A 22,365-nucleotide genomic window follows, 5' to 3' on the forward strand; every position below is an offset into this window, starting at 1 on the left:
ACCCAGCGTAATAAGTTGCACTCCCAACGTAGTGGCTATTAAGGAAGTACGTTGATGTACGCTCATCGTACTCTTTGAAGAAGCAGTACACCCCGCGTACTATAAAATTACGCCCAATGTAACTCGAGTTTCCAGGCCCTATAAATAGTAATCGATGCCATCCGATTTTAGGTTGCAATTTTCATTCTCTCTCCCCTATACTTTCTTCTATATTGCAAAAATTACCCCCAAGCCTATTATAGTATCCTAACATCGTAAGCAAGCCCCAGAGAGCCCGAAGATCCCGAGAAAAAGAGTTTTCGAGCCGAAACTATGTCCGCGTGAAACCCGGTTTTTGAGAAATCATCCCGGTTTGATCACAAACGATCGTTTTAAGAAACGAAGTACTGCCGATTATCGTTAAATCATGTGAGTGTGTAGTCACTTTCATCTTACACATAGATATGAAGTATTTTATATAAAATACATGCTATGTGAATGTATATTGTTTTTTATTTGAGATGGATGTTGAATGAATGATTTATACAGGTTTTAAATGATTTAAATTGTATATGTATTTTATATCCACCTATAATTATGATGGGTAAAAGATGGGTAGATTAAAGATGAGATAAATGATGAGCGATGAAAGATGATTGATGATATATGAGTGCTAAAATATGGTGAGAAGTGAAGTCCAAACGATGAGCCAAGCGATGGCCCTGTTATTCAAAAGATTATGGATGACAACCATGAACTATTCTAGACGGTCCGTGGAACACTAGCAGACTCGCAACCTGTAGGTGTTGTGAACTATATGTTCATCGGATGTACTCTAAAAACCCCTTGACATGTATTGCAGGTGGACTCCTGCAAATAACATTGTCGATAAATGGCAATTATGGACTTAGTGTCTGTTGTATAAACCCTGGCGACGATGTGACTTCGTGCCTTTTCCTTAGGAGGAATCCTTAGAAATGAATGAAAGATGATTATTAATAAATGAGAGCTATGGACTTAGCACATGTTGTATAAACCCTGGCAGCTATGGACTTAGTGCCTGTTGTAAACACCTTGGCTACAATGTAACTTCATGCCTATTCCTTAGGAGTGTGTGATAGATGATTCATAGGGTAAATCCTTAAGAATTAAAGAATATATTGGGGATGAGTAATTGAGTTAATTGTTTGATGATAAAACATAATAACTTTATTATTGTGGGTTGAAAACCCTATATGCTCACCAGGCTCCCAAGTCTGACTCACTCAAGTTATTATTATCACAGGTGTCGATACGAAACTACGTTACACTGAGAGATTAAAGGAGATGTAAAATTACTAGTGTAAATGAATGGAAGTTCTGTTTATGCTTATTTTTTGTACTGACGATGACATTCCAAAGTTTTAAAATGAATAAAATAGATTTCCTCGGAAATGATTTGATAATGTATTATCATGTTTTTGGGAACAAATTCCGCAACATCTTTGGAAGATTACTCTGATTTTATTTTAAAATCATAAACTAAATCGGTCTTTTCTGGCCGAGAAATTGGGGGATATCACAGTTGGTATCAGAGCATTAGTTTAAGAGAACTAAGAATTTGTAGGATTTCTAGACTTAAACTTAGAATTCTAAGTGATGATTTTGAGATGAGTGTCTACCATATTTTAGACACGAGTACTAGTATATATTAGGAAATATGACTAAAATGCTTTGATGTGTTAAATGCTATATGTTTGCCATATATGCCATTATTTCTTCGGATCTATGGTTTGTTGCCGACCGGATCTGGAAACCTTATGTGTTTAGGATTCTAAGCGTACGACTATGATTTTATAACTAGCATGTAACGTTTCGTAGTAATAAGGATCTAAATTCGCCTAATTTGGTGTATATATCATAATGACGAAAACCCAAAGTAGAGTTGGAAATGCAAACAGAAATCAACAACCTCAACTCCAAGTGATGGAACAGGTGCCTATAGCAGAAGCTGCACCTGAGCCAATCACAATGGCTGGAGTACAAGTGATGATCCAGATGATGTTGGATCGCCAAATGGAGGAAACAAGATGTTTACTTCAACAAAACCAAGAGGAACTTCTGGTGCCTGTTGAACAACCCAAGTTGAATGATGGATAGTCAGAAGGAGAAAACTACAGTGGGGCTATTGGTCAAGCCAACCTACCAATAGTTAGACGAAACAACCAGGAAGGAGGAAATGATGAACGTGGATGCAAATGCAAGGATTTCATGGCATCCAAACCACCGTGCCTATCTGGAAGCCTGACACCGGTGGAAGTCATGAATTGGATCTCCGAAATGGAGACAATGTTTGAAAGTTGCGAGTGAAGTAACAGATAGAAGACCGCTCTCACAATACCTCTGTTAAAATCTGGAGTACTGAATTGGTGGAAGCTACTAGCTGATTTGATTTCTAAGGGAGAAGCTAGTAAGATGTCTTAGGAGGATTTTCTGGTACAGCTGAAGATGATTTAATGCTCTGAGCAGGATCTTTTGGAAATCAACAATGAGTTCTAGAATCTGAAAAAGGAAAAAAAATGAGAGTTACTGAATACGCTGCAAGTTTTACTGAGAAAATGAAGCTTGTTCCATACCTAGTTCCAACTGAACTCTCCAAGGTTAATAAGTTTGCCTATGGATTACCAACGAACTTTGGTCCAATGGTCAAGCAAGCAACCACTCTGAAAGCCGCCATCTGGGATGCTAAGAATGTAGAGACCAAGATAAAAGAAAAGGGTCTAGAAAAAGAAAAGACAAGAGACAAGAGGAAGTTTGAAGGATCTTGAAGGTCCAATGAGAGTAAAAAATTCTCGAAGTTTGGAGGAGGTGAAGCACTATGGTACAATAAGTGCAAGAAGAAACATTTGGGAAAATGTAGCGAAGAGGTGATATGTTTCAAGTGTGGAAAGTCTGGGCATTACACCAACGAGTGCACATTCAACAAGAAGGTGTGTTTCAGATGTAACAAATAAGGGCATATTTCTAGAGACTACCTAAAGAAAAACAAAGCAACAAGGCCAAATGCACTGCCAAAGCCAAGGGCATTCCAGATGATCCTCGATGAAGCAGATAACAACACGGGGAATCAAGGATGAGGAATTTAACATTTATGAAGTAGCTGTAATAACTAGGGATGAGCAAAAGGACCGAACCGGCCGGAACCGGCCGGAACCGGACCGGAACCGGGAACCGGCTTCGGCCAAAATCAAGAACCGAACTGGCCCGGCGGTTCTATCGGTCCGGTTCTACCGGTTCCCGGTTCCTACCGGTTCTTGTCGTGTCTTCAAATGTTGGAACCGGTCCTTGAAAAATAGCATCATACGGTTCCGGTTTTTGCCGGTTCTACCGGTTCCGGTTATATCAGTTCCGGTTCCTACTGGTTCCCGGTTCCAAAAATCTACAAAAATAACGTCCCCGTCCCGGCCCGACCGGTTCCATCGGGTTCCGGTTCCGGTGCCGGTTCCGGTTCCGGTTCCGATACCGGTTCCGGCCGGTTCCCCGGTCCATGTGCTCATCCCTAGTAATAACATATGGTGTAGCCTGTTAGAAGTATAGTATAGGTTGAACTTGAAAGTTTTTGTAATCATTTCAGGAAGTAATATAAAGCTTCATTTTGTTACCTGATGTGTTAAATGATTATGTGAAATTCTTGAAAGGTGACTAGGAAAAAAAACTGCGAGACAATACTTGAGACGAGTATGAGTAGGTGTGAATAGTAGCAGAGGCCTATACTACTGTAAGCACTGGACTTACACTTGGATCAGGGAAAGTCATAAGGTTACCAAGAAGCTAGTAATTGATTTCGTTTTTGTTCAAGTATGCCATTACCATTGTTTTGGTAATGACTAAGAAGATGATTGATATTCCGACCCTAAACGTCATATCAAATCTTGTCCGACATAACACATGGAGCATGTGCAGGATTGAGCATTGCCTGCGGTCGAGAAGTCCAAAAGTTAGATACTCGTTCGAAGGAACAAAAAAGTCACTGTTATTACCTAGGATGAATAGAAAATGTACAGAATCATTATACAAGCCCTATTTCGTTGATGATTCTAGTACGTACTCATCCTAAGGGAGAGATAATTGTAACGCTCGTAGATCCGGGCTAGTTAATTTAGAGACGATAAGCGTTGAAAATGAATTTTTAGAAGATTGTTTAAGATGAATAATCTTAACCAATTTGTAGTGCTCGTGACGAGGATTTCGGATATATAACGAACGCCAAAATCCGAGTTATAACGAAGAAGTTATGACCTGTCGAAGTTTTTGCGATAGAACCGGCACGATGTTTTGTAACGTAAATAGTGAATTTACGACAGAACGATTTTTAGTCTTAGTGATCTAAACAGAAATCGTAGTGTTCGTTAAACCAAGAACGTGCATAAAAACAATGCCCAAATCTGACTTCGTATGAGGAAATTATGATTTTTGTAAGTTTCAGCTTAGCAGTATGCAGCCCGAAACTTGAATTTTAGATCGAGTGACTTTTAGCCGAATTTATCAAGGTCCATTAAGCACTTAATAAGGTTTTGGCAATCTATTGAGTATGCCCAACGTAAATCCAGTACGCCCGGCATACTAGGTCAACTACCTCGATGATGGTCAACATCTGGTCGAGTACGCCCCACGTACATCCTCTGTTGGGCATTTGTCAAATGGGCTTCGGATTTTTGGTTGTTTATGGTCTAAATGGAATTGGACCTTTACTGGACTTAGTAAATAAGATGTTTTGGCCCGATGGTGATAGTGGATCATGGGGTGAGGCCCAATTAGGAAGTTGGGCCTAATTTGGTAAGTTGATCCAATAATGGGCTTTTCTATGGACTTTCAAGTCGAGAACTGGGTATTTGGGCCTTGGCCCAATAAAGAGAATGCACTTAATGAATGGTGTGGTCATTTAATTATGAAGGTTATTTTGGGTATTAATTTGGTGTTTATTGTGTAATAGTTTGGGATTCCCGGCAAGACAACAATCATAGATTTACAGTATTTCAACACTACTAGCAAGGTGAGTTATCCTCACTATATCAATAGGGTCTAAGGCACCAAGGCTGGCCCTTTATGGATTGTATCTGGTTATGGCATGATATGTTTATTGGTTAGCATCTTGGTAGTTAGGATGAGGTTATGTCTATGATTAGCGGGTTAGGTCGGTGCCTGGTTATAGGATGATATTATGTGATATGCATGTATGATCTGTTAGATTGGTATCCTGATAGATAGGATGGTATTATGTGTTACGTGGTATGATCTGTTTTGATCAGTTCATTTTCTATAGACTGTTATGTGATTATCTGTTATATGTGCACATGTTTGTTTGGTGGTTGAGGCTTATCTGCATTGTGTGAAAGCCAATAGACACGGGCATTCCAACCTATTGGTTGTGGGCCGTAAGTATTCCATCCTGAGGATGATTGGACTCATAATATATAGGCATTCCAACCTGTTGGTTGTGGGCCTGAAGGTATTCCATCCCGAGGATGATTGGACCCATAGTATGTTGGCATTCCAACCGATTGGTTGAGGGCTTGGGGTATTCCAACCCGATGGTTTACTGGACCCATAGTATGTTGTTTATGATTATATGTGTATTGTCGTGGGTATGGGTATTTTAGGGGAACTTACTAAGCTTTTGGGCTTACAATTTTAGTTTGTTGTTTTAGGTACTTCTAGAGATCGCGGGAAGGCGAAGGCATGATCGTACCACTCCTCCTGTTGTTATGATTTTTATGATTTGATACCGGGATACTCTATATTTATTATTTTGAAAACACACTATGTAATGTTAAATGGTTTTACGTGCTTTGAAAAAGTTTAAATTTGGCATGATTTTTATGGATGTTACAAGTTGGTATCAGAGCCTTGGTTTGAGTGAATTAGAGGAACATTCGTGTGAATCCAGTCTCAAATCAAGGAAAGATTTTCAAAATGGTTTTAAATGGTTTTCAAAATAAGTAAAGGAGGATTCAGGGTGTATAATCAGCCGGAGCCAGTAAGTAAATCCCAAAATACCATAGAGTTATTTGATTATGTGATATGTTAGAACATCATGCTAGTACTAGGCTAGTGATTTTCATGAATTTCATGATAGAATTGCCTGATTACATGATGCGTGCTAGCCTAGGGTTTTCCTTATATGAGATTGACATCATTATTGTAGTTGTGTGTATCACGGTTGTACATAATTAAGATCTTATAGCCCGAGAATGTTTGATTTGGCCTTTTTTCTGTTCATATTGATTAGGGGTTAGGGTAGGATCCGACATTTGAAAATCTATAGGGTCCAGTGTTATGTATGGTTAGCATACACTAGTGTTGCAGGAGTTGGTGGAAGTCTCATGGATGAGTGAGGTCGAGCGACTACCATATGCATGTGTATTGTTAGGGTGTTATGATGATACTTGAGAAAAATATGGGTAGGTGTGGAAGGTAGTATGGGCCCATACTACTGAAAGCACAGGACCCATACGCGTAGCAAGGAAGTCACAACCCCTAGGTTATCAGAGGCCCCAACAGCGACTGAGGTTATTGGGCAGGAGGGGCTAGTGTTGACAGAGGATCAAGTCAGGGAGATCATCCGCAAGGAGGTGGTCGAGGTTGTCCGGGGGCAGATTCCGGAGTTGTTTGTGTCTATCAAGACCTCTATGATGGAGTACTTCGATGACAGATATGCAGCCCTTGCGGAGACGGTTGCCGCTGCAGCTGCATCAGTTGTAACAACGACAGGAGGAGGAGTAGGATCCAGTCGGGGCTTCCAGTACAAGGACTTCCATAACACGAAGCCCCCTACTTTTGATGGGACTCAGGATCCCATCAAGGCTATGAGGTGGATTTCCAATTTGGAGGGATGTTACTTTACTTGCTCATGTCCTACTGACCAGAAGGTCATGTGTGCTCTAAACCTGCTTAGGTACGGAGCCAAGGACTGGTGGAGGTTGACGATTGGGTTGTACACTGATGATCAGAGTGTTAGTGTTACTTGGGAGCAGTTCCGGGATATGTTCTGCGCCCGATACATTCCATGGGTTGAGCAGGAACAATTGGCTCAGGAGTTTTTGAGTTTGAGACAGGATGGGGAGTCGGTGATGGAGATCACCTGTATGTTCAAAGAGAGGGAGATGTTTAGCCCAGAGTTTGCTTCCGAGCAGGCTCGGATGACTCATTATTTGATCATGCTCAAGACCGACATCCAACAGTTTATGTCTACCCAGCGATGTGATACTCTGCTGGAGCTACAGGAGGTCGCGAGGCGGCGTGAGTTGGAGATCGGGCTGCGGTTGAGGGAGCAGCGACATGCCCTGACACAGTTGCAGTCGGCGCCAAAGCGGTCTACGACTGCTCATACCAGGATTGGGGAACAACCAGGCCGCACTTGTGGGAAGTGCGGAAAGACTCATTTAGGGACATGCCGATCAGGGAGTGGGTGTCGTCGATGTGGAAAGCAAGGTCATCTGGCTAGGGATTGCCGGCAATAGACTCTAGCTTCTGGAGTCAGATTTTGTTATCATTATGAGCAGGTGGGCCATATGAAGGCCCAATGTCCTCTTGTAGCCACCTAGCTGGCGCAGGCTTCAACACCGGCTACATTGAGGATTGCAGATGGGAGGCTAGTTAAGGCAGAGCCTCCGAAGGCTCAGGGGCGTGCCTTCCAGCTTACAACCGAGGTGGCTAGGGCAGCATCGAATGTGGTTGAGGTATGTTTCTATCCTTTATCTCATTTATTATATATGTGTTATGCTTATCTGTTGTACCTGTGTTTAGGTACGTTTTTAGTGAACTCCTTGTCTGCATTGGTTTTATTTGACTTGGGGGCGAGTCGGTCTTTCGTATCTCATACATTTTGTAAGAAGTTCACTGTTCCAGTAGGCGACCTAGAGTGTCCGTTACGAGTCTCTATCGCCAACTAACACGGAGTTTCTGCTTCTTTGGTCTACCGAGGATGCGAGTTGGAGATCTTCGGAGAGTCATTTCCGATAGATTTGATTCTAATTCCCATGGGGGAAGTATGGGCGATTATGGGGATGGATTGGCTTAGTCGATTTGGTTCCATGATAGATTGTGAGGGCCATTGAGTGGTAGTTCGAACTCCAAGTGGGGGAGAATTGATTGTATATGGCGAGGGCACCAGAGTGGGATCAGGGTTCTGTTCAGCTGCCAGGGCTCAGTAGTATATTCAACATGTGTTTCCTGAGGAGTTTCCAGGGATACCTCCAGAGAGGCAGGTCGATTTTTGAATCGACCTGGTGCCTAGTGCGTCCCCTATCGCCAAGGCGTCGTACCAGTTGGCGCCACTCGAGATGCAGGAGTTGTCATCATAGCTGCAGGAACTGCTGGGCAAGCAGTTCATTCGACCTAGAAGTTCTCCATGGGGAGCACCGATCCTCTTCATTAGGAAGAAGGACGGTTCGCATCGGATGTGCATTGATTATACGGAGTTGAACAAGTTGACAAGGGAGAACCGTTATCCACTACTAAGGATAAATGATCTCTTTAATCAGTTGCAGTGTGCATCTTGGTTCTCTAAGATATATTTGAGGTCGGGGTATCATCAGTTCCGGGTCAGAGAAGAGGATGTAGAGAAGACCGCGTTTCGGACTCGTTATGGTCATTATGAGTTTGTGGTGATGCTATTTGGGCTAACCAATGCGCCGGCAGTATTCATGGACCTGATGAATCGGGTCTGCAGACCGATGCTTGATCGTTCGATCATAGTGTTTATTGACGATATTTTGATATATTCCAAGACTTGAGAGCAGCACGAGGAGCACCTCAATGAGTTATTGGGAGTTCTGAGATGAGAACGGTTGTATGCTAAGATCTCGAAGTGTGTGTTTTGGTTATGAGAGGTCCAGTTCCTCATACATCTCGTTAATCAGGAGGGGATTTTGGTTACCCGGCCAAAATCGAGGCAGTCATGCAATAGAAGGTGCCGAGATCTCACTCAAATATTAGGAGTTTTCTAGAATTAATAGGGTACTACCATAGATTCATTTGGAATTTCTCCAAGATTGCACTACTACAACCTTGTTCTACACATTAGCTATTCTATAAAAAATCTATACTTGGACATTTTCGGTAGTCTTTGTGTTGCACAGTAGCACCTTTTTGGTTCCTCTTAAGTGGAATTTAATAATTCATATATAAGATATTTTCATAGAAAAAAATTAACTAATGATGGTTATGATTAAACTGACAAGATAATGTGTTTTGATCATTTTCCATATTAAATCGATTAGTGAAGTTCTTTCTTAATGGTAATTAAATTGTTTTAAATATAATATTTAATTGGAAAGAGTGTTTAAGTGATATAGAACGATTAACCTTTTTAGTCTTAATTTGATTTAATTCTAATTATATTATGGTTAATAATATAGATTTGATTTTATCGTTTTGAATGGATATATATATATATATATATATATATATATATATATATATATATATATATATATATATATATATATATATATATATATATATATATATATATATATATATAGGGAATATACATTATATATATATATATATATATATATATATATATATATATATATATATATATATATATATATATAAAACACTATGTATAAATTTCATATAACACAATAAAAAAGTCATTGTATTAACGTATCAATTTCATTAAATTATATGGTCTCAGATATCAACTTTATGAAAAACAAATATAAAAAAATGTGTTGATATATTAAATAGTCAAATATATTTAAAAAGTAAAAATGTTCATCTTATTATTTAAAACTAACAAAATTTATTATAATTGGAAATCTTATGTATTAATTCAGTCCATTTATTACATTTATATATTGCAGTTCTAAGAATTATAAGAAAACTAAAATGGAATATATATTTGTTCTATATATATGAACATGCCAATCCACAAAACATAAACATTTAGAAATTATCCGGTAAAATATTGCGAGTGATTTGGATTCCACACACATAAATATGGTCAAGCTTGCATACTCTTACTTGTTATTTCTTCTTGTAGTTATTACAGGTTTGTCAATTCGAATTTCTTTATAATTATGTTGTAAAATATTATTCTAATTTTATAATGCATATTCAAGGAAGTTCTTTATAAATATACTTATATAACAAAAAAATCCATTTTGGCTTAAAGTACATGTTGGTGTAGTTGTGATACTATCGAAATAATTTTATAGATACTAAGTGGAAAAGTATCATCCATGGAATTATAATTTTGATTATAGATTTAAACATTCATGTATTTTATATTTATTTTTATCGTCCATAATATTATAATTATGGATTTTTCATTTGTAGTTGGAGTTTCAATGGCCCGTGGACAAAAAATCTGTAGAGATGTGTTGGATCCACACAATTGTAATCCGGTTCATTGTCAACAACAATGTCTTAAAAAACATTATGGCGGCGCAGGAGAGTGTTGGCAATCTGGTGTAATCGGTCCTTATCCTTGTGTGTGTAGTTTCGTTTGCGCTTAAACTGAAAGACCCCATTTGAAAAGAAGTAAAATTACACTTGATAGCATTTGTGATGTGCTCTATGTATTTAATATGAAACAACCTATATTACGGCTAGTAAAAAATATTTTTTTTACAAAATCATTTAATATGTTACTAAATTTTAGAGGGTGATTTCTGTCTGAAATGTTCATTTAACATTTAAACGAAAATCTATTAATTCCAATATAATGGTGCTTAAATCCAATATCATCACAAAATTTAATTAAACATACAAGTTATGACCTTTTTAAATATCCAATGATAAATCTATGCTTCGTCTTCATCTACGGACACATGTCAAAATATATGTTAGGCTTGGGGAGCCTAGTGAGTAATATCGAAAACCTACTATGAAATAGAATTGGGTAATGAAAATAATACAATTCCTAAGTCTTAATCCCCTAAAAGATTTGAAAATCGTTTTATAAATAACAAATCCCATTCTAAAAAAGTCAATAACGCGTGCTTAAGAGTGGATGAAATTATAGTTTAATAACACAATGCACAATCATCTAATCCCAATCCAATTCATTACACTCATATAAGTCTGGATAGTCAGGATGGTCATTTGGCACAGACACGGTTGTAGCATTACACCAAACTTGTTGCTAATGACTTAAATGTAAAAGTAGTGTTATATACCTACATTGTATGTCAATCGGGCCCATTGGTCAACTTTTAGGAAATTCATAACCATCCCATGAATAACCAAAGAATGAGTTACCAATGTCCATCCATATGACTATTAAGGTAAACAAACAATCATTAAGTTAAATTATAAGGAGTTGATTCCATCATGTTCCCGGTCACTCTCAAGTCAACTCATCCCAACATGATAAGCATAAGTATGATGCTTTAATAATTTTCTCAAATAAATTGACATTGTCATCAAAAATATCTTAAAAATACTATGTCGGCGTCAAAGAGTGTTTTCGGTGTAACTGATCATTCTTAATATGCGTGTACGTTCCATTGGAATTAAACTTAAAGGACTTCTTTGGAAATAAATAAAATTTATATTGTGTTACTTCACTTACTTGATTTAATAATTTATGAAGAGTTCATTTATTTTTTAAAGATTTACACATGAAGTTTATAAGAAACTTTCACTTTTGAGCAATCTTAGATTCTTATATATGGGTGGTGCTCAGTTTGAGTTCAGACACATGCGAACCAAGGCTCTAATACAAACTTGTAACATCCCAAAAATTATAAGTGCAATTTTTTCTTTAAATTAGCCAATAAACCATTCATTCATTCAGAAAAATCCCAGTAGAGTATAAAAACATGTCATATAATGATCAGAGTATAAAACAAGTTAAATCATGTTGAACACAAGTGGAGGTGATACAATCATGTCAAACTCTTTCCCTTGGAACCAAAAGTACCTAAACCATACACATAAAATTGTAAGCACAAAGGTTAGCGACTTTCCCTAAAAATACCCTATACTAAACATACATAACAACTCGAAGCTGAAACAAGTCTATTTCACCCCCCCCCCCCCCCCCCCCCCCGGAGTCTATTTCAACTCCTTCGGTGTTTTTCAAACAGAATGGGTCTATTTTACCCCCAAGTCTATTCTAACTCCTTCGTTATTTTTTCAACTGGGACAGGTCTATTTAATCCCCCGAGTCTATTTCAAATCCTTGTGTATTTTTCAATTGGAACGGGTCTATTTCACCCGAGTCTATTTCAACTCCTTCGGTATTTTTTTCATACATAATAGGTCTATTTCACCACAGGTCTACTTAACCCCATACACCTAAGTATACGATCATAACAACAAGAGTCACAACGACAACAAGAACATACAAACATATCAGCAAGTGTCACAAAGATAACTATCATCCTAAAAACATAATTCAGTATGCCAACATTGGTGCATTCGACTCATGAGTATAGTGAAGAGACTCACCTCTCAATCGATACTCAACTGCTATAGCTCTTACTTCCAGAAACACTGATGCTATGCACCACCTATATAGTTATAATAAGTTAGTCCTTAACTCTTCTTCCAAAACTAGGATTTTGACAAAAAGTCAACTCAAGTCAAAAGTCAACTGTCAAAGGTCAAGGTCAATCGTCAAACTTCACACTTAATCCAATCGCTATAGCATGGACATCCTTGGCCACGCCGTGACGCCGAATCAAGACAAAACATTCAAACCATCCCCGGTCACCACAGTGTGGCGACCTGATGCCACGTCGTGGGAAATGAGTTTCAAACAACATAATGGCTTAAGCTGTTTCCTTCAACCCCAAAAGCTTCAAAGCTCATATCTGGTCCGAAACATAGTCTAGAAGGATAATGTTTATAACTTAATCTATTAAGACCACCCAAAAGGTCAAAATCTCAAACCCTGGGTTCCAAAAAGGCTAAGCAAGAAATGGATTCGTCCATTAAGCACTTATTCCAAAAAGTCATTAGCACATTAACTCGAGAAGGGTTTCTAACACCAAAACTAACATAAAAGTTAGTGCTCTATAGACACACATGTCCAATGCATGTCTTGAAGCCATAATAATTAAAAATAAGGGTTTTAATAAAAATCTCATGCATGGTTTAAAAACTCAACTATACTTCAGATCCAAGCCATAAACACACCTCCCAAAGATTCATAAAGTTACAAACCTTATGAGATCTCACTACTCCAACTAACAAAAACAAGAAGTTTATGGGATAAAACTAAGATCTAGCAACCTAACATGATAAAGATCGAGTCTTGGACACTTACACGGTCCTAGAAGAGTGCTAGGGTGAAGAACGACGACTTGCTTGTTGATACCTAACTCACTTCTTCTTCCTTCTTCATGCAAGAACTTCCAAGAACACCAAAAAGAGCTTCAACAATGCAGGAAAGATGTTAGGGTTTCTTTAGATCTTTAGGAGGCTGATGGAGGCTGAGGATGAGCAAACGCTAACCTCCTCATTCCTTTAAATAGGGAGAAAACCTGGAAAAATAGGATTGTCCATTAGATAGCTACCACGTCGTGGCAGCATAAATGAAACACGCGTTCCAAGCTTGTGTCGCCACGTCGTGTGGTAACTATACCTCGTCATGTCATCCATAAAATGCCAGAAAATGAAAACATCAAATACTTCAATATCCAGATTTTACAATATATATATATATATATATATATATATATATATATATATATATATAGAGAGAGAGAGAGAGAGAGAGAGAGAGTGCTAGGGTGAAGAAGGAAGACTTGCTTGTTGATTCCTAACTCACTTCTTCTTCCTGCAAGAACTTCCAAGAACACCAAAAAAAGCTTCAACAATGATGTTAGGGTTTCTTCAGATTTTTAGGAGGCTGATGGAGGCTGAGGATGAGCATACACTAGCCTCCTCATTCCTTTAAATAGGGAGAAAACCTGGAAAAATAGGATTGTCCATTAGACAGCTGCCACGTCGTGACAGCAGAGATGAAACACGCGTTCCAAGCTTGTGTTCCCACGTCGTCTCGTAACTATACCTCGTCGTGTCATCCATAAAATGCCAGAAAATGAAAACATCAAATACTTCAATATCCACATTTTACTATATATATATATATATATATATATATATATATATATATATATATATATATATATATATATATATATATATATATATATATATATACCTTTTAAATGTATATCTTCATCTTTGTAAACATGATTAAAAATAATCAATTGGTTATTGAATACAATTATATACGATAATTTATGTATTTATTCATCTAAAAGTATAAAACTCACATTTATATCCTAACTCATAATTTATTTAGGTTTAAAACAATTTAATATTAAAAAACATAACCAAAATTTAAAATATCATATGGAAGTTACAAAAATGCCCTTTCAAAATTAAAAAATATGGTTAAATCAATTTAATTACCATTAAGTGAGAATTTCATTAACTAACTTAATAGTGAAAATGTTCAGCACCTATATATTATGCGTCTATATATTATGCGTCGCTTCCGTCATAACCATCATCATTTCATTCATTTTTAGGCCTTGAGCACCATCTTATATATGAACAATTAAAATCTATTTAGGTAATTAAGTAGGGATTATTTCTATAAAAATATTTATGCATAAGGAATTTTTCTGAAATCGTTTTCTACATAAGGATATGTTCTGCAATATTGTTCTACTCATGACCTATTCTCTAATATATATATATATATATATATATATATATATATATATATATATATATATATATATATATATATATATATATATATATATATATATATATATATATATATATATATATATATATATAAAAGGACATTTCTAGTAGTTTGTGTGTTGAACAAGGGCACATTTTTTGTAACGCCGTGTTTCTGAGTTTGTCATTAATAGCAATCTAATAGTTTAGGTTAACCTTTGTAACCCATCTTGAAATAATAGAAATTTATTATTTGAGTATTATGTGTTTTGTGCTTAATTGTGTGTCTTAATTGAATTAAGAATGAAAATAACCGTCAAAATAAAATGTTAGATAAAGCCGATATATAGAGATAATGTTGTAGTAGTTGAAACGAGGTTTCCGAATATATAAATAATGCCGAAATCCGAGTTATAACGAAGAAGTTATGATCTGTCGAAGTTTCGCGACAGAACCGACAATGCTGAATGACGTAAAAAGTGAAATTTATTTTAGAGCGGTTTTTAGCCGATACAATCTAAACGAAAATCAGATCTCATCAATGGTAATGCAACGGTAACAGGACAGACGAAAACGGACGTCAGATGAAGAATTTATGAATTTATAACGGAGTTTTCCTATCTCGGCCTATTAAAAATAAATAATAAAAATAAACTCAAATTAGCCGACGGAGTCTAAACGAAAGTTGTAGAGCTTAGTCTCACTTACGCGTGGATATAAAGAACGTCGAAAACGGAGTTTGTATGAGGAAGATATGAATTTTTGAAGTTTATTAATTAATTAAAGTATTAAATTTAATTATTAATCCCGATATTATCCGAGGCCGAGGAGTCACCAATCTGATCCGAAGGATACGCCCTGCGTAACCTTCAAGTACACCCAGCGTACTTCGGTTAGTGCGGTCCGAAGAAGAGACGCGTAGCACCACCGAAACATCGCCACCTGGAGGTCCGATCCGGAGTACGCCCCGCGTACCAGAGCATTACGCCCAGCGTAATGCGAGGACTCAGCTCCTATAAAAGGCATGCGGGGGCAGCCGAGATCTTTTGCTCCATTCTTTCTTTCTCTCGCATTTTCGCCCCGTTTTACGTGCTAGAAATATCCCGAAGCCCGGGTATTCATCCCGAGCCCCGAAGCAAGTCCCGAAGCCCCGAAGATCCCGAGAATTGGAATTCCCGAGCCGAAGCTCTGCCCGCGAGAAGCTCGATTTTTGTGAAGATCTTCAAGATCTACCGAAGAATACTACTTCTACAAGTCGTAGTGCTGTCCGATCATCTTCTGATCAAGTGAGTGTGTAGTTACTTTCTTCTAACGCATAATTATGAAGTATTTTATATAAAATACGTGTTATGTGCATATTTTTTTTGTTATATGTGCGAATGGATATTCACTTTCTTCTATCTCATAGATATGATTTGTTCTCTATGAAATACGTGTTATGTGTGTGTGTGTGTCTCATATGTTGTTTGGAAAATGTATTGAATGAGAATGCTATATAGGTTTTAAACTATGTATAAAAATATATATTTTTATCTACTAATATGTTGAGTAGAACATGGGTAGATAGTTGATGTGTGGTAAACAGATGAGAGGCCTCGATGTTGTTGTTGACCTAGTCATCTAGCGGAGTATGGATGACGACCACGAACTCCTTCTAGACAGTCCAATGGAATGCTAGTAAGTTCATAACATGTAGGTGTTGTGAACTATGTGTTCATCGGTGTACTCCATCCCCCTCATAGTTGCCTTTCGGACATCGATCGTTGAGGAAACCCCTTAGCAATAATTGTTGGATTAGTGTCTAAGTCCATAACTATTTTGGTATGTACTTGACCTGATGGTGCATGGTCCTTTTGGGTTGCCTTCACCAAAGCAATTTGATAGGATGAATTATGGAGAGAAAGGATTAAATATGATTTATTAATATATTATGAGAATAATATATTAAAGGAGAAATCATATTGGTTAATTAATATTAGTCAATAATTAATTAAGAATTAATTTTGTGGCTAAAAGAGATTAATTAAACTTAAGGGACTTGAACTGTCAATTGTATAATAGTTGAATATTGAGTTACTGGACTCCATATTAAAGGGGTGGACAAATTCTATGGGGAAACCCATTAGAAGGGCCTTTAAGGAAGGAGTCCATGGGTTGCTTAGGGCTTAAGCATCCAAATTAGGGTTTCCTTATTAGATAACCCTAATAGCCTCACTATTTAAGGACCCCTTGGGCACCAAAAACGTGGGCAACTGAATCCTTAGGGTTTCTACATGTTTTTGGGTGTTTCTTCTCTTCTCTTCCTCGTCCTCTTGCTCTTGGTGTTTGTGAACCATTAGAGGAGTGACACGTGTGACTCTAAACGTTCTAAAGTCATTACAAGAAGGAATTGAGATTGTTATTGCTACATAACAATCAAGGTAATATCTTAAACCCATTATTATGTTAATATCGATTATCATATGCTAGAATTAGATTTTATAGTCTTGGATGAATTGCATGTACAATAGAGAAATCTAGATCCAAGCATTAGGGTTTGTATGAGCACATAAGATGTTCTTATGGCTAAAACCCAACAGTGGTATCAAAGCCTTGATTGGTTTCTATTGTATTGATGCCTTATATGTTTGTCCAAGTTGCAAAATCGTTTTTTAGCCAACCTGCCTGATGAACTCGGCGAGTCTCATTGTGGACTCGGTGAGTAGGCTCCTACTCGGTGAGTCCATAGGGGTACTCGGCGAATTCAAGCGTCAGAAAGAGGAGATTTCGGGATTTCTTGCTGTTTTACTCATGGATACATGCCTTATCTGTTTTAGATCATTAAAATCCGATTTTATGCATATTTTTGAGTATATCCTTGATTAAACAAAAGATAATTACCAATTGATTAGATAATAACTTCCTTATATGATTAAAGTTGATTATTTGTATTAATTGGGTAACTTATTTTGCAAGAAATTAAAATTAGGTCAAATATAGATAATGATAAAATAAATTGTTTAATTTATATTATTTGTTATTTGATCCTTGTTTTATGAAAAATTTCAAATTTTTCCCTTTAGGTTTTATAGTTTAAATTTGAACTTAATAGTTTTGTTTTTGAAATTTAAATAGTTAAAACCCTAAAGTTTTGAAATGTTTCAAAACTTGCCCTCAAGTTTTGGAATTTAAAAGTTGATTAAAAGTTTAATTTAGAAATGTTAAATTCTAAAACCCTAATATAGTTTTGAAAAGTTCAAATCACACCCTTATGGTTTTATTAATTAATTAAAGTGTATAATTAAAGGAGATTTAGTAAATCCATAAAGTTTTGGTGTACAATTTAATTAAAAGTATAATTATTCAATTATACCACCTAGTATTTTAAAAGTGTAAAATACACCCTATACTATATATATAACATTAAAAGTCTAACATTATATATATATATATATATATATATATATATATATATATATATATATATATATATATATATATATATATGTATAAGTAAAAGTCAGTCTTACCGTTAGTAGGCTTCATTCATGAAGCTGGTCTATAAGGGGTGTTTAAGGAAATTGCCTATAAAATGGCGATTGAATGGGTATCCACTCTTACCCACCGCACTCTTGATTAGTGGAGGGTCGTTAGCCGAACGGGTAGGATAGGACATAAACCTTCCATTATAAGTACAATGAAGTATAAAAGTAACTAAATGCTTTCATAAAATTTCCAATCTTAGTTACTTTAGGAAAAAGTGAATTGATGCAATTCCATGAAATTACACTTTGTGCCCTTGCGAAGACGTGAGTGGAGCGTGGGTGGTTAACCAGCACACTAAATGGTTCTAAGCGAAGGTAGCAAAGGGTGACTCAATGTTTGTCATAGTTCGGTGGAGCGTGTGTGGTTTACCGACACATCGAATAGGTGACCATAACATGTGAGGGCACCATGTAAGTTTGCATGGTTATTCACACCCGCCTTGTGATCCTCGGCATCCCAGTCGCAAACTAGAGGGGCATATCGAGATTTAAACATGCCATTGAAATGTTCAATGAATCTCAAAGAATCTAGGAGTTTTCATAGAATTAAAAATTAAATTTCTTTTTCGTTTTCATGGTGGAAATTAGTAAATCGTCATTCACTTACCTTCAAATATTCTGCAACTAGATTACAGCATCCCTTTTCTAGGTTGTAGCGTATTGTGATGGGTCCTAGCCTTAATATCTCATTTGGGTGATTTATTAAGGACTCAATCTATCAACTAACTTGAATTTAATTTTCTCCCGTTTTGTAGATGTCAAAGACGACAACTATGGTCTTCCCAAATCCCGTGGAACAAGCTTTCCACATGAAGATGATATTCCACGATTCGATCAAGGAACAAGAGATCATGCTTCACTTCCTCCTCCTCCTCCTCCCGTTGTTCTACCCAACCCACAAGATCGAAGAATTGAAAGGTTCAATGTCACTAAATCCCTATTGGAAATGAAACATGAAGATGGTAAACCTGTGTGTGCCCACGTTCTAGGAATGAAATCACACATCGATAGGTTAATAATGTTTGGGTGCATCATCCCCTAATGAGTTGGCTATAGTTTGGGTTCTACAGTCACTCCCTGAATCAAATAATGAGTTCAAAAGAAAGTATTATATTATGGATCATGATGCAAACCTCATTGACCTAACTTAGATGCTCATTGCTGCTGAATCAGAAATGGTTTAGCAAAGCAATGAAGCATATTTGTTGGGAAAGTCAACCAACCATGCTTCCGAGGACGTTCTAGGAGAACCGATCTGCGTTTTTTGCCAAGAGAAAGGGCGTTGGATACAAGTCTGCCCTAAGAACCTGAAGAGTCCAGAAGATGGGAGAGTCAAAGAGTAAGGATGTGCTTCAGGTAAAATCCACTATCTAACTCCATTAAGTTCTTATTCGTTGATTATTAATACATGATGTGATAAGATTGCATTTGAATGTTTTGCAGGATCAATGAAAAGAGAGGAAGCTTGATGGAAAAGCAAGATGAGTCTAATCATAAAGAAATGGATCTCGATCGCATGGACTTGAAGATTAGATTTTGAGCTTAGAAATTTATGATAGAGTTGTTAGGAATATTGATTACATAGTTTTTTCAGTTGATTTTGCATTGTAAGGACAAATTTTTTCCGCTGCTTTTATGAATAAAATAATTTTTTGTTTGACTCATTTATTTATTTATTTCCTTGCAATGAAATCGTTATGAAAAATTGATGTTCATATATTTCTACAACAAATGGATGTGATTCTTAATTATGTTGTTTGTAGAAATGTCGAGAATTTACCAAATAGGGAGAGTTTCTCATCGCCCAAGTTTCAGTTGGACAGAAATTTGGAATCACGCAACTTGGTTGCATGATGAATGAGAAATTTCATATTTGGAAATTAGACTAATTCGTTGACAAAGTGTCAAGTGAAGGACTAGGAGCTCGAGTACACAAAGTTGTGTGTTGATCAAGTCCACCGCAAGAGTAACAAAGATATTCGTCATGATTTACTAAAGGTTTAGTAAATATGATTATACTTATAAGATTAAGTGTAATTTTGAATTGATTTGAAAAGGTTTAAATCAATAGCAGAACGAATAAGAAGAATGAAGTAGGCAGAAAGATAAAAGTTTTTCTATTCTAAGAAGAAGGGATAGTACCTTTTATTATGTTTTATGATAAGTCTTAATGGTTAAGAACCATATCTCTATTGATCCTCTAAGTAAGTCTTAGTACAATTGTATGTCTAAGAAGAGGAATCAAGAATTGAAGAAATGGTTAAATCAAGAAGTCAATCATACTTCGTTCCAAAACAAGTCTTAAAGTTAAGATTGTGACATTGAGTGACAAGTCTTAAGAAGGTTTATAACACTCATCAAATGTAGAATATGGAAAAAGTTTTTCTTATTCTTGCACATTTGAAATTGGAAAGTTGTGATGTCTTGGATAAGAAAAAGATCAACTAGGACCAATTTTGTGAAGTGTTTTGTCTTGATAAAAGCTACACTAAATCTTGAATATTTGTTTATCGAGAAATGTTTATTGACAAGAGAATCTTATATGTCAAGGAGTTAGTGGGAGTCTTAATGGTCTTGAAAGGTTTCAAGAACAAATCAAGAATAAACCTTATCGATCATCACTAGCACACGACTTGAGGTTTATAACCTATCGTGTAGACGTTATTTTGGTTCTGTGCCATTCCAATTGAGTTAATTATGCATGTGAGTTCTATGAGTTCTCATTTGAATGCATAAAAGGCAAGGACCTATATCAATGAAAAGTACATTGATAGGAAAGGGTGAGCTGCTTAACTGCTTGGAAGACATGGTTGGCACTCGTGTTACCATAAGGCAAGAAATCAAGATTAAGAGTTTGGTCCATTTGAGTTTGGATTTGTCGCAAACTTTGGTTTTGACATATTCGCATGGATAGGAACACATACACCATTAAAATCTAAGTGTCATAAGATTCCCTCCTTTGTGAAAATGATTGTGAGGAAATGCTTTCACCAAGAGAGATTTTAAGAAGATAGTGATTGTGAAAATTGCATTCTTAAATTCGATTATTGTTACGGTATCCCTTTCCATGATTCAAATTGTGAGATTTGGCAATTAGTCTAAATTTTTTAGAGACACATATGAGCTATCTAAAGAAAAGGTGTATAAGCTTAGATAAAAGATTATCAAAGCATTAGGTATTATAAATATGAACTTAAGAAATTCAATAGGTATTGTTTTTCTAGAAGTTAAGCTGTTTTCTGAATACATGTCAAAGCTAGTGGGAGCATAAGAGTTATGCTTATATGATAATAATCATCATGATAGTGGGAGCATAAAAGTTGTGCTTGTATGATTATTATGGCAAGTATTGCAAGTTAGCAAGATTTATTATAGAATACAAGAGTTATTCTTTGCAAAGTCGCAAGCATTGAAAAGTTGTTTTGCTATAATTAAGGGAGAGAATATTATGCTTCATTTCAAATCTAAAGGTTTCGGTCGTGAAATGTTAATAATTTTAGTCGAGGACACATGGTGTGTTCTTAAATGGTAAGAACGAGACACATAAAATATTATGGCAAAGTATCATATCTTTATGTAAGACTTTATGCATCATGTCCCATACGCTTCAGGTATAGGATTGATTACAAATGCTATAATATTTGACCATTCTAAAATTTTCCAAATGTCCAACACATTTAGAGGGAAAAGGACAAGAATCGGTTTTGACTAAGATAATTAAACAACTATCAAAGGACAATCCAAAGTTCGCCAAGGATTGGTCTCTTGTGAGTAGTTGGAAGTATGATATTGGATGGAGCATATCAACATTATTATGAATAGATAAGATTCTATTAAGAATGAGTTGTGATATGGTATGTATGGAAAGGTTTCCATATTGGGAGTTAGATATTGAGAATCTATGTCTAGATTAGAAATTTTTTATGCAGAAAGATGTTCAAAGGAATGTACTTTGAGTGAGAGACATCACATCTATGGAATTGCCTTGTAACAATTTTCCGATAGAGAGCCTTGTAATTCATTGGCAAAAGTCATTGTGACCTTAGTGCAGTGACATTACAAAAGGATCATTGCATAAAATGTTAGAATCTAACATATGCTATAAGTGGCAAGAATTTGATATTCTTTCACTTGTGAAAAAAAGGATTAGAAGTTGTGAAAT

The sequence above is a fragment of the Lactuca saligna genome, chromosome 9, assembly GCF_052625555.1.
Source record: "Lactuca saligna cultivar CGN05327 chromosome 9, ASM5262555v1, whole genome shotgun sequence".
NCBI lineage: Eukaryota > Viridiplantae > Streptophyta > Magnoliopsida > Asterales > Asteraceae > Lactuca > Lactuca saligna.